Below are 6,741 nucleotides of genomic sequence, written 5' to 3' on the forward strand. Positions count from 1 at the left end.
AATCCTCTCTTCTTCTCTTCTTTCCTTCCTTTCTTCTTTTCTTTTCCTTTCTTCCTCCCTGTCTTCCACTCTCTTCATTTCCTTTTGGCAACTGAACTTTTCGTTTGAAAGCAATCTTAAACAGAAGCCCAATATAAAGAACAAATAGAGGTGGAACGGCTGTTTGAAAGTTACCTACGGAACTATCATAGCTGGGAATTTCCTCAGAAAGCCGAGCCTGAGATAACCATTCGTGGGCAGGTAGTTGCTTTTTGGATACAACCTGAGGGAACAGTAACAAGGGGGTGGGACATGAGGAAAGGAAGAAAGCCAGTACCAGTGGTGCCATGTCCAGCTAATCATCACCATGGACAATGGAGGCTGGATTCTGCAGGGACCTTCTGAGGACCATAGAGAAAGTCCTTCAAAATTGTCTGCCTGACGGTGAGAAATGGGGTCACAAAATCCACCTGCTTTCTGCCCCCATTGGTTAAGGATTGCCCCATAGGTGGTTAACTCCCTTGCATTTTCAAGTTTTCCTGAGCGTAGATGTTGAGCAGGGTCCCATAGTTGCCCTTCTTCTTGATGTTCCAGAAGCCCCAAGACGGTAAGTCAGCAAGGTGGAGGTGCAGCTGGGGGCATTGCCTAGATCCCACTGGCAATGGCTAGGGTAGAAGGTGGGTTGAAAAGATGTGAGGCAGGGCACAGGTGTGAATGTAAGATCTCATGACAGTTTGAGACTGGGGAGAGGTGAATAGGGACAGAAAGTCCATTTAGGCAACAATTGGTGCCATAGACCAGGTAATGAATAGTGAGGGAGGGAGGCAAATCACTTGGTGTGAGAAGGAAGGGGAGGTACCATTTTTAGAACAGTTAGAGAGCTAGAATCCTTGGGGCTTGGTGACCGCTTGGATGTGGGAGATGAGAGACAGTGACTGGAATGGTTGTTGGGTGTTCAGCTGGGGCACTAGACAAAGGGCGGTACTGCTCACCCAAACAAGAGACTCAGAAGTTGGAGGAGGTTTATTTATCCATTTGTTTTCATGGAACAGATTTTTTTTCCCTTTTCCAGGTGGAGAGAAAATGAACCCTCAGCTTTCCTGTAAGCCTCCACTAAGTGACTCCCTGTCTGCATGAAACAGAAAGAATTTCCGAAATCATGCAAGTGGGGTTAGGACAGGGTGGGTGGTGTATGCCTGACTTGCCTTTTTTTTTTTTTTTTTTTTTTTTTGGCCTCCGTTGCTCTTATATCTACAGAGCAACTACTTTCTTCTCTACTGGCTTGTAGGCACATAGAGTCCTGATGCTGGAAAGACCCTCTCTTGGTGTGGAAAGAAATGCTGGGCACAATGAAGTGATGCACCTGTGTTCATGCTGTGAGTTGGGATGTGAATGCTGACTGTAACCCAGGCCTGGTTCTTATTCCTCTTCCCTTCCCTTGCATGTCTCCTGTAGCTCCTTTCTGTTCACTGCCTGCTTTCTTATCTTAGAATGGGCCTAGAGATACCACGAGGTTTTGGTCATCATTGCCTATTCAAACAAGCAAGCAAACACAAAGCATTGTCTGTGTACAGCCTTTAAAGCATGCGATGCCATTTTCCAGTTACTGCCTCCCTTCAGCCCCAGTTATCTCCTCTTCCATCCAGGGTGAAACTGGTCCACCGAGCAGTAGTGTGATCTTTCCAAGGTCTCATGACCAGGAAGAAGAGGTGAGACCTGGATCTGAAACCAGGCTTTCTAGATCTTTCTCTATTTCTAATGTTGGGTTGAAATCATGTCCTTGGTGCCCCCAACATATATATATATGTAAGCTTCTAGCACATAGCAGCTACCCAAGCTACCCATTTGGTGCTATTTTCCTCTCTTTCTCCTCTGATCTCTTTCTATCAAACCATGCTGTTGCTCCCAAAGTTCCTCCAGCCAGTACTTTCCTGAGGAGTTCCTGGATTACTCTGTGCCTTTATAGAAAAGCAGGAATGGTCAATACACTTCTTGCAGCCCAGACAATGTCTCTAACTGCTCTGAGCCTACATCTCATGGCCCTCAGGATAAAGTCCAGACCCTTAACCTGGCATCAAGGTATTCCACGTGCACCCCAACCTCTGTAATTCTGCCTTCTCTTTGAAACCATTCTGAAAGCACTGGACAGAGTTCCTTGTCTTCTTGGTTATAGCTCTACAGTTAAAGCACTTAAACCTTTGAAGTCATTGTCTGTTTGGGAAACTGTACCCACCCCAAGACTGCTGCTTGAGAGTCAGACAAACCTTATTTACATCATTTTCCTCTATGAATTAGCACAGAGCCTGGTACAGGTAAGTACTCAGTAAATATTTGTTGAATTAATGCCACAATCGATGTATACATAAACCAGTGAATCAATGAATGAAGGTAGTGATACCTGCCCTTAATGAACTTGCAGAGTTATTGTGGTACAGATATAACTATGAGGTTCCAGACAGATACAGAGCATTATTCCCATGGGTTTATAAGATGGACCTTGAAGAGTTAGCACGTGTGCTCATATAACCTGTATTGGCTGCTGTAGGCGTTGCTGTTCAGGTGGCAGGGCTGAGGAGAAACTTGCAAAGTAACCTCATGTATCTTTATGGAAGAAACCAGGTTGTAGTTTCTGAATGGAGCTTGGCATAGACAAAGCATGCAGTTCATATTTAGTGTCAATAGTGGCAGATTCAAGCCATGGGGCAGTGTGTATTCCACGCAGTGAGTCACCTGGAAATTCCAAAATGCTCAAATTGATCTTATCTTCTTAACTTCACTCAAATTTCCTGAGTCTCAGTTTTCTCAGCTCTAAATGGAGCCATAAAAGGGAGCACCTCCCGGAGTGATTGTGTAAGAATTATGCAGATTAGACAATGTATGACTGTGGCTCCCAAGGTTCCTCCAATTAGTGCTTTCCTGAGGAGTTCCTGGATCACTCTGTTCCTTTACAGAAAAACAAAAATTGTAACTAGACTCAAGCATTGCCTGTGTACAGTCTTTAGAGTGTCCAATGCCATTTTTCAGTTATTACTGCCCTTCAGCCCCAATTTTCTCCTCTTTCATTCAGGGTGAACTGCTCCACAGAGCAGTAGAGTGATCTTCTCATGGTCTTCCTAGTGACAACTGGTTGGAGCAATGTTCACTCTCTAGCTAGCATCTAGACATAGAGTAACGAGCATCAGCCTAGTATGTGCCCTGGCTTGAGAATCTGCCCTATAGAAGTGCACAATATTACATTATGTACTTACAAATATCTCACTTTCCAACTTGGGCTTGGCAGAGTGGCTCCTGCAAAGAAGGGTGGTGAGAAGAAAAATGGTCATTCTGCCATCAATGAAGCAGTGACCCAAGAATATACCATCATCATTTCACAAGCGCATCCATGGAGTGGACTTCAAGAAGCATCCCCGCCAGGCATTCAAAGAGATCTGGAAATTTGCCATGAAGGAGATGGGAACTCCAGATGTGCGCATTGATACTAGGTGCAACAAACCTGTCCGAGCCAAAGGAATAAGGAATGTCCCATACAGTATCTATGTGCAGTTGTCCAGAAAACGTAATGAGGATGAAGATTCACCAAGTAAGTTGTATACTTTGGTTGCCTATGTACCTGCTACCACTTTCAAAAATCTACAGACAGTCAGTGTGGATGGGAACTAACCACTGATTGTCAAATACATCAAATACAGTTATACAATTGTCACCTCCCACCCCTCCCCCGCCAAAAAAAAAAAAAAAAAAAAAAAAAAAAAAGACCTACAGGAAGCTGCTCTGAAGAGGAGAGCCATAGGCCACATGTCTTCATTCCTTCAATCTGCATGGTTGATTCTGGTCTTGTTTGGTTTAGAAAACAGCTTCATTTATTAACAGAAGGGCATAGGGCTGAGAATAGGCCCTCTGGAAGAAGGTGATTTGAAAGAGATAGGTCCTCAGGACCCCAGCCAAGAGACCTCAGGTGTCAGACCAGGCACTTGTCAAAGCAGGAAATGAGACTTGTGTCAGGAGTGAGGGGGAGGCTGGGGTATCAATGAGTACATCTTGTCCTAGATGGGGGTGTTCCGTAGCAGCCCAGGGGCACAGAGCTGACTCACCAGACAATAGACACAGCAGCAGTGACCAGCACATGACTGCTCTCAGAGAGGAGCTGGCATTGGACTATGCTTCTAAATTATATATACCACACTGCTGCATTGATTCGGACAGCGCAGGGTAGGGCTGGACTTTTAAGCTGAAGGCCTTGTGGATTGCTGGAGATTGGGCCTGGGGAAAGCAAGAGCTGACAGCTGCATTCTCACTTTTTGTACAGACACTAGTTAAATATATTCTCTGCTTGACTCGAAGCTATTGTGTTGGTAAAGACCCTGTCCCAGTCTTTGGTCTTCTCTGTATTACTGGAACTGAGCATGATGCCAGGCACATGGGAGGTGTTCAGTAAATCACTGCAGAAGTTAGGAATAAACATGTAGAGCTGGGGAATGTGTGTTTTGGGGTGGGGGAAGGTGAACACATTGACCTAAGAAAAGTATAACTCTAGGATTTGAAATCTTACCCTCTTCAACCTCAGACCTTCTCAGGTAATTGTAGACACGATTCATGAACACACTTCCAGGGCAAACACACTTCATGTTGATGCAGAGTATCTGGGACTTGGAAGAAACAACTCCTTATCGGAAGGATAATTTAGCAATTATGAGCTGAGACCTAACAGAAGGTTACCTAACATGTCTGTGTCTGCTTCCTCATCTGTAAAACAAGGAGCTAATGCCTGTTCATGGGGTAACTGAGGAGTTGGTGACATGACATGTGAGAAATTATCAGTCCACAGCACAGCTTGATAAATGTTTGTTGGATGGCAAATGCCATTCTGGTGACTAAAGTTCACCATGGCTCAGTTCTGCTTTCTGCCTTGACTCATCCTCCTTGTTGTCTGCCAAAAATCATTCTGTGTCCAACCTGGTTCCTTCTCAAACTAAGAGGTCCATTCACAACACCAGCTGGCATCAGGTAGGAAGCCACCCTTGGTCATCTGCTGCTCATTACTGGGAAACAGACAGTGATGGACAGGCAGACTCTGAAAGTGGAGCTGAGTCCTGAGCACTGAGCATGTGATCCCTCATTGAAGCCACTTTGAGAGGAGAGGAAACTAGTCAGTAGTGTCACCTACTGCTGGTAGCAGGGTGGTCTTATTTTAGCAATGCCTCTGAGCTCATGCAAGTATCACTTGGGAAGCAGGATTAGGTTTGCTAAATATATAGTTAAATAAGGCAAAATATCAGAGAAGAGGCACAGATGAAGGTTATGGATTTATAAAGCAATAGATTGGGAAAAGGCCATGATAGTTTATCAATTCCCTAAGAAAAATAAGCACAAAGCAGCAAATTTCAACTGTAGAGAGCACGTGCAGAGACTCACAGGGAGAACCATTAGTGGGTTGAAGGCTGGGATGCATCACTGAAGAGAGGAAGAGAAGAGAATCTGTATTTACTGGCTGCATGACTTGAGCCAGGCCTTTCCCATGTACACTGTAGTCCTACATGGGAGAGATTACTATCTCTGTTTTAGTGAAATGGAAACTAGTGCTCAGGTGTGTTAAGTAATTCGCACACACCCATAATATTTGTGAGTGTCAGAGCTGGGCCTTGTATGTCCAAAGGGCATTGTTCTATGGAATCACACTGTCCAGGAGCCCTTCTGGTTTATAAAGAAACTTTTAATGTAAATCTTGTCTAATTATTGTAGCAAAGATCAGAGAAGCAGGACTTCAGGTTGAACCTTTTACTTAAAGAGAGTGTTGGGAATACTCTAATCAAATTTCCATTGCAGTCTACCACTCCGTTTTTGACATGTTCCCATAATGGCCTAGTTGTCCAAACCATGGCTCTATTGACAGGTGTATTCTCCTTTATTTCTCTAAAGCATGAAACTCCACCAACCCCATCTCTGTTCTTGTTTGGCTCTACCTGTCATCAGCCATAAACTAATCCCATACTCCCAGCTTTTCCCCCTGTTAAAAGCTCCCAGCTCCAATACAACTTCCAACGTGGAAGCCAGAGTGATCTTCTCGAATTCTGGATCTACTAATGTCCCAACTTTGCCCTCACATGTAGAAGGGTTATCTCTTGCCACCACATTTTATCCAGTTCTGTGGTCTGGCATTCAATTTATCAATTTTTTTTTCAGTGTTTCAAAAAACAAAACATTGTTTTTTTTCTGCTGTCCCAGATAAGAGAGCTTTGCTTAACCAAAGGTCATACTCCTTATACGAAAATTAATTCAAGATGGATTAGAGACTTAAATGTTAGACCTAATACCATAAAAACCCTAGAAGAAAACCTAGGTAAAACCATTCAGGACATAGGCCTGGGCAAGGACTTCATGTGTAAAACACCAAAAGCAACGGCAACAAAAGCCAAAATTGACAAATGGGATCTAATTAAACTAAAGAGCTTCTGCACAGCAAAAGAAACTACCATCAGAGTGAACAGGCAACCTACAGAATGGGAGAACATTTTTGCAATCTACTCATCTGACAAAGGGCTAATATCCAGAACCTACAAAGAACTCAAATTTACAAGAAAAAAACAAACAACCCCATCAAAAAGTGGGCAAGGGATATGAACAGACATGTCTCAAAAGAAGACATGCATACAGCCAATAGACACATGAAAAAATGCTCGTCATCACTGGCCATCAGAGAAATGCAAATCAAAACCACAATGAGATACCATCTCACACCAGTTAGAATGGCAATCATGAAAAAGT

The 6,741-nt window shown here is 43.7% G+C and overlaps 1 pseudogene; it reads left to right on the forward strand.

Annotated features, from left to right (window-relative positions):
* The first annotated feature begins 353 nt into the window (after window positions 1-353).
* Window positions 354-3,639, forward strand: LOC119618505 (large ribosomal subunit protein eL31 pseudogene; annotated as a pseudogene).
* The last annotated feature ends 3,102 nt before the right edge of the window (window positions 3,640-6,741 follow it).

This window comes from Chlorocebus sabaeus, chromosome 12 (genome assembly GCF_047675955.1).
Source record: "Chlorocebus sabaeus isolate Y175 chromosome 12, mChlSab1.0.hap1, whole genome shotgun sequence".
In the NCBI taxonomy this organism is placed as follows: Eukaryota; Metazoa; Chordata; class Mammalia; order Primates; family Cercopithecidae; genus Chlorocebus; species Chlorocebus sabaeus.